Raw genomic sequence first — 6,000 nt, 5'->3', positions numbered from 1 at the left:
GACCGTCTGGGTTCGCTTCCCGGGTTCTCCCCGTGTGTGTCTGCGTGGGTTTCCTCCGACAGTCCAAAGACATGCAGGTTAGGTGGATTGGTGATTCTAACTTGTCCCTAATGTGTGCCCTGTGGTGGGCTGGCACTGTGCCCAGGGTTTGTTTCCTGCCTTGCATCCTGTGCTGGGTGGGATTGGCTCCTGCGGACCCCCGTGACCCTGTAGTTAGGACATTGCGGGTTGGATGATGGATGGCTACCTTCTAATCGGTTCATTGAACTTATTTATTTTAGTATTTATGTAATTATTGTACTTCATTTGTTTACTGATTTATCATTGATATTTTTGGATTTTATTGTGCAGCACATTGCTTTACACTTCTTGTGTTTAAAAATTGTGCTTTATAAATACATTTTGATTTGAATTTGATTTAACTAAGCATGTCGCATACAACAAGCCCTGCAGACGCTCCAATTCCTACTGCGCCGCTCACAGAGTCACAGATCAGCGTCATCTGCCATGACAGCCTCTCGGCTCGCCCTTTCGACACTTCTAGTGCATTGGTGACCCCTGAACACGGTGATCTGATACCCGCAGGGTTGCTGAAGGAGGGTCTGCTGCACGTTGGCGTTCATCTTGCCATGTGGCTCTACGAGAAGCACACTGGGGCGGTTTCTCTGACAGACTTGATTGACTTCTTTGCGCACTTTGGGTTCAATTTCCCCAATTCAATGCCAAGCTTAATGTCTCCCATCTGATCCCTCTAAAGTAAACTTGCTGTGGACCACTCAGCGTGCACCTCAGCCATCGCCAGTCTCGCTTTTCTCTTCTTCTTACTGATGAGAGGCTGAGTCACTGCAGAGTGGGCATCGAGACCCCGTTTGTTTGTCGAGACCAATTCTTGACTGAAGTGGCTGAGCAATTCCAGCTGTGCTGTTTCACTGATCGCCCACTGGGGGTCTCCGTATCGTCCTGTTCTCTGGTCTTACGTGGGCGACCGGCCTTTTGTCAGGGCTTGAGCGACTGTACAGCTTTAATATGTGAGACGTGATGCTCTTGGAATGACTGGCTTCTCTACCAGTGGCCGAGACGGAAAGAAATCCCGTCAGCCTTCACCTGAACAAACGGATCTCGCAGTGCTTCAGTTACCTGCAGCGGCTCACCATCTGGCACAACGACAAAGACTAATCGGTTGGTGCTGCCAGCTTTGGCGATGCTTTGCCAGATTAGAACTCAAACAACTTGCACTCTGACCTTAATAATAATTATAATACATTTTATTTATGGAGCACCGTTCCCATGCTTCTTCCATGATCCTGTTTAAATCTATGATCTTGTGATGTGGGGTATTAAGAACAACACGTCTCTTCTGTTCATGTTGAGATAAGCACACACTTGGGAAATGACAGTACAGGAATGGCAGGTGCTCTTGAATTTTGACTGCCAGTGTAATAGACTAAATAGACTAATCCAAAGACATGCAGGTTAGGTGGATTGGTGATTCTAAAATTGGCCCTAGTGTGTGCTTGGTGTGTTTGTGTGTGTCGGGTGGGTTGGCACCCTGCCCAGGATTGTTTCCTGCCTTGTGCCCTGTGTTGGCTGGGATTGGCTCCAGCAGACCCCCGTGACCCTGTGTTCGGATTCAGCGGGTTAGATAATGGATGGATGGATGGATGTAATAGACAGGAAAGGCACTAAATCAGGATAGATAGATAGAATTGAAAGGCGCTATATGATAGACAGATAGAAATGAAAGGAACTATACAATAGATAGATGGGATAGAAGTGAAAGGCACTATATAACAGATAGAAGTGAAAGGTGCTATAGATAGATAGATAGATAGATAGATAGATAGAAGTGACACACACTACACTATTTGATTAATATACGTGAAAGGCACAACTGTATACGATTGAGAGATAGAACTTTAGTTGCCCCTGAGGAGAAGTTACACCAGGTTGTGACACTTGAATGAAAAACTGTGAATTCTAATAATTATGTAAAATGATTGCAGTCAGATAAATCATTTCAATCAGGTGATTATAGTGCCAATAAAAAATCGTCACCCCTCTTCATTACAAATTTAGAGCCCATCATCGGTCACTGTGTTCGTTTTCCCCCCCATGACGCCCTTATTTAGTAATCAGATTAAATCCCCAGTGATTCAGTGTTCTGTACGCCCAGGTGGGTGAAGACTCTGTAAAGGCGCTATATGCCAGCGAGTGACCAGGACAGGTCTGCCTACGTCTCTGCCAAATCTTCAAATGTGATTAACGTTCCCATCAGTCAATGAAGTGACGCATGTAAAGCGCAGCAAGGCAAGTAATCAATATAGATTTGTGGGCAGCTATTTTCATTATTGATTATTATTGATGACATCAGTTAGTTGTTGCAGCCCCAACTATTATGTGTCAGCCTCGGTTTCTCTGAATGATTGTTTTTTTTTATATATTTATTTCCTTTTTTGTTATGTTTCTTTATGATTTAACATTTATGTGCTTCTGTCCCCTAAAATGTTCCTTTCATTCCTGAGGGAGGAGCCCTATGGGGCTGGGCGGGGCACTCTGATGTCACTGCCGCTGGCTCCTCCTCCTAGCTTTATAAGGAGGAGCAGATGACCCATCAGGAGGTACCAAGTGAAGTAATTACATTTATAGTTAAATAAAATAAAAGGAAGGTCCGTGTGTAAGAACCTGAGGTGGCCATTTCACCTCACACTCCTGCAGAACAGGTGGTCTTAATACACCTTGAAACACGAAGAAGAAGAAGAAGAAGAAGAGCCAGCAGTGGAGCACAGAGTTAGCGTCAGAGTTTGTCAGCGTTGCTTTTCTTGCCTGTCCTTGGATTCGCCTCAGGATTGTACCTTTGGACTTCTTCATTTCAGATTGCCTTTTTTTTTTGGCAAATCCATTTTGCCCCCTTTTCCTGTATTTTTCAGCTCTGTTAAATTAAATCTTCAGTTTGTAACAATTCTTTATTGGCCTTGTCTCTGCATGCCAGAGTCTGACGGGTTCCTCTCCCTCTGGAGATATATGTCTATAGTAAGTTGGGATGATCTTCGATTTTGGACTTTCAAATCCAAGTTCCCATTTATAGGCCTGTCTAGGCCACAGCCTGCATGTAGCAGTTAGGGGACTGGCTGGCTTGGCTGAGCCTTTACTGGGCTGACCAGTGAAGGTCCTGGCCTGCTTTATTTGCTTTTGTAGGCCTCTCTCACGCTCGAGAGACCCCAGCAGCTGGGCAGTGCCCACCATCTCCTTCAACACTGTAAAGGAGCAGCAGTGCACCGGGTAACGGTCTCTGGGTGACGACTTATGACCACTCAGCATATTTAATAATCTTAGATTTTGGGGTATTTGGTTTTGTTTTTTTAATCAAGCCATCAAAAGTGCCAACGTCTTAATAAAACTTTTATTTTCAAAGAAATCTAAAATGAAGTCATTAATGCACTGAACCGTAGTCACTGCCTAAGATAATCTTTATTTAAAACATGGAAACAGATGCATATGGAGCCCGCAGAGAGGCTGCACAGCCTTCAAAATATTCACTTTTTTTAGGCCCAACAGCTTGAGACACTCAAAGTGTAAATCGGATATTTTAGAATTTCTAACAAAGCTTCCTACCTGTGAAAAAGCAGCAACCGTAACTACCAGCCTTTCAGATCACTGACTGGGAACACTGGGCTGCCACCACCTCCTCCATTCAACATGTGTGACTTCAGACTACCTGGGAATAAAATGAGCCGCTCCACCAAATCAACAACGATGAGCTACAAGGAGCTTTAAAACCATCAGCTGTGTGCGTCACCCATCAGGAGAACTACAAGGCCTACCGGCTAAGGCACTGGGACTGTACGGCACACGACTGGCGGATCAGTCGCTCGCCCGCTCTGAAAATCTAAATCCACGCTGGGTGGCCTGGTCCTCCTGAAGTTCTCTTCAATCTGAGCAATACGTGAGGCCTGCTCCCTCCTAGTGTGTTACAGCACTCGACTTGTGAGGCACCTAGCGACTCTTTGCACTCCTCGATCATCTAAACTCACCAATACAATGCAGGGTCACGTGAAGCCAGCGCTGGATGAAAGACACAAATCACTCCGTGGTGGGCCCCCCGACCACAGTGGGCTACAAGTAGGCACCCACTCGCACTCGGGCACTTTAGTCCGGTTGGTCCGCATTATGATGAGCTTAAATACGAACTGAAATGTCGAGTCAAAAAATCAGGAGTTGTAAAACGTCTTAATACTGTCGGATCGAATGTCTCTATTTGGAAATAATTATTTAGAAACAAACGTGTAAGTTAGAAATGATAGATTAAGTTGAAAAGAACGGTTATGCGTTTTACCGCCCACTGATTCTGCCATTGTGTTTTGTCCACACGGGCTCTGCGGTATTTTTCAGGTCGCTTTAAGTGCTCAGCCCGTCTGTGTTTCTGAATGGTCAGCTTGTATCGTCGTTAGTAAAATGGCCGGCCTTCTGCTTCTTAAACACGTCCTTGGTATTTCAGGGCGGACTGCTCTACTTTCATATCAATACTTGACAGATCTTCCAACGCTGCCGTATTTCTGATCTTCTGTTTACGGTTATAGCTGGCAGCTTTAAAACCGCCACTTGAAAGAGCACGTGTGCCATTGTTCTCTTATAGCCATGGCTTATCTTTGCTGTTTTCATGTCATTTCTGTTAGATTTGTCTATGATTTCGTAATTGTATCCTGTAACTTTAAATGTGTAGCTATTCTGTGAGCGGAGCCCCCACAATGGCGGCTTTTTATATCAGCGCACCAAATCACTGAGACTTCTGGGAACGCGCCTCTAGCAAACTAAAGGTCACAAGTAACACCTGAGCCACAAAACGGTGGAGCCCAACAAAAAACAAATTGGCACTGTGTTAAAAAGTGCCCACTATCGATAAAGGCATCCCATGAGAATATTTACCTTAAAGATCCTTTATAGCGTTCATCTTAGGCAAGAAAAAAAAGACTTCTTTCAGAACAAATTGAACTCAATCTGAATTCATGCCAAGTGGCATCACCAGGCACCGCTCACTGGCAGACCTGAGCAGACGAGTGTCTCCACTTACTCTGTAGGGGATCATCACCTAAATGTGTGTTTTCTAAACCTTTTGAGCTGCTTAAACAGCTGAGCTGCTGTGACCCACTTCCATTATAAGCAACAGAAACTCGCAACCCACCTGTGGCAGCCCGCTACCTACTGACCTAAATCATGGAACAGGAAAACGCTGTCCCATCAGGCAGAGCTCTGGAAATCTGCAGCCAGACCCCATGTGGGAGTGGGAGAGAAGCAGGGAGGTGAATGTCTGCTGTCAAATCTGCCGAGCAGCACCGCGTTATCAGGCGTCTTGACAGATGAAGAACTTCACCTGTGCGCACAACTAAAGATGGCGTCGTGTGCAGACACATCCATAGGATGCACCGGGTCACACCTTCAGTGATACTTCCTTGGGTCATTTGGTGTTTTGGGTCTCACAACTTCAAATAACCCCACCCAAATGACTTGTGTCCTAGGAGGTGTGGGCCAACGATCCCCCCTCTGGACGCTTTTTCCTTGGCGATGCACCTAATGGCTTGTGTCTCTGCGGCCCCAGTGATGTCAAGCGGAGTGAATGCCCCTGCAACCCACTGGCAAAGGCAGACAATGAGCTCGACTTCCTTGTCCCTGGCACGTCTGCTCCAGAAGGTTTCCATACTTCCAGTGAGTTCTATCATGACACCAGTAAGAAGTATATGCAGTCTGTATATTTCAGTCTGATAAGTACGTACCGATACATTATACTGGCATCCAACAAAACTATCTTTTGTGATGTATCATATAGGGTGGTCCAGATCTAATTATGCAATTTTCATTACGGTATAACTTATTAAGTTTATTACATAGAAAATCAACCCGAAAAATCCTGGACCATCGAGAAGAGTGTGAACTGACGACATGAAGAATCGTCTTCGTGCCGAACTGGAATCGTCCCCGCATAAATCAAAGTCATCCACACGATCT

The sequence above is a fragment of the Polypterus senegalus genome, chromosome 15 (genome assembly GCF_016835505.1).
Source record: "Polypterus senegalus isolate Bchr_013 chromosome 15, ASM1683550v1, whole genome shotgun sequence".
NCBI lineage: Eukaryota > Metazoa > Chordata > Cladistia > Polypteriformes > Polypteridae > Polypterus > Polypterus senegalus.
This window is presented reverse-complemented; position numbering follows the sequence as displayed.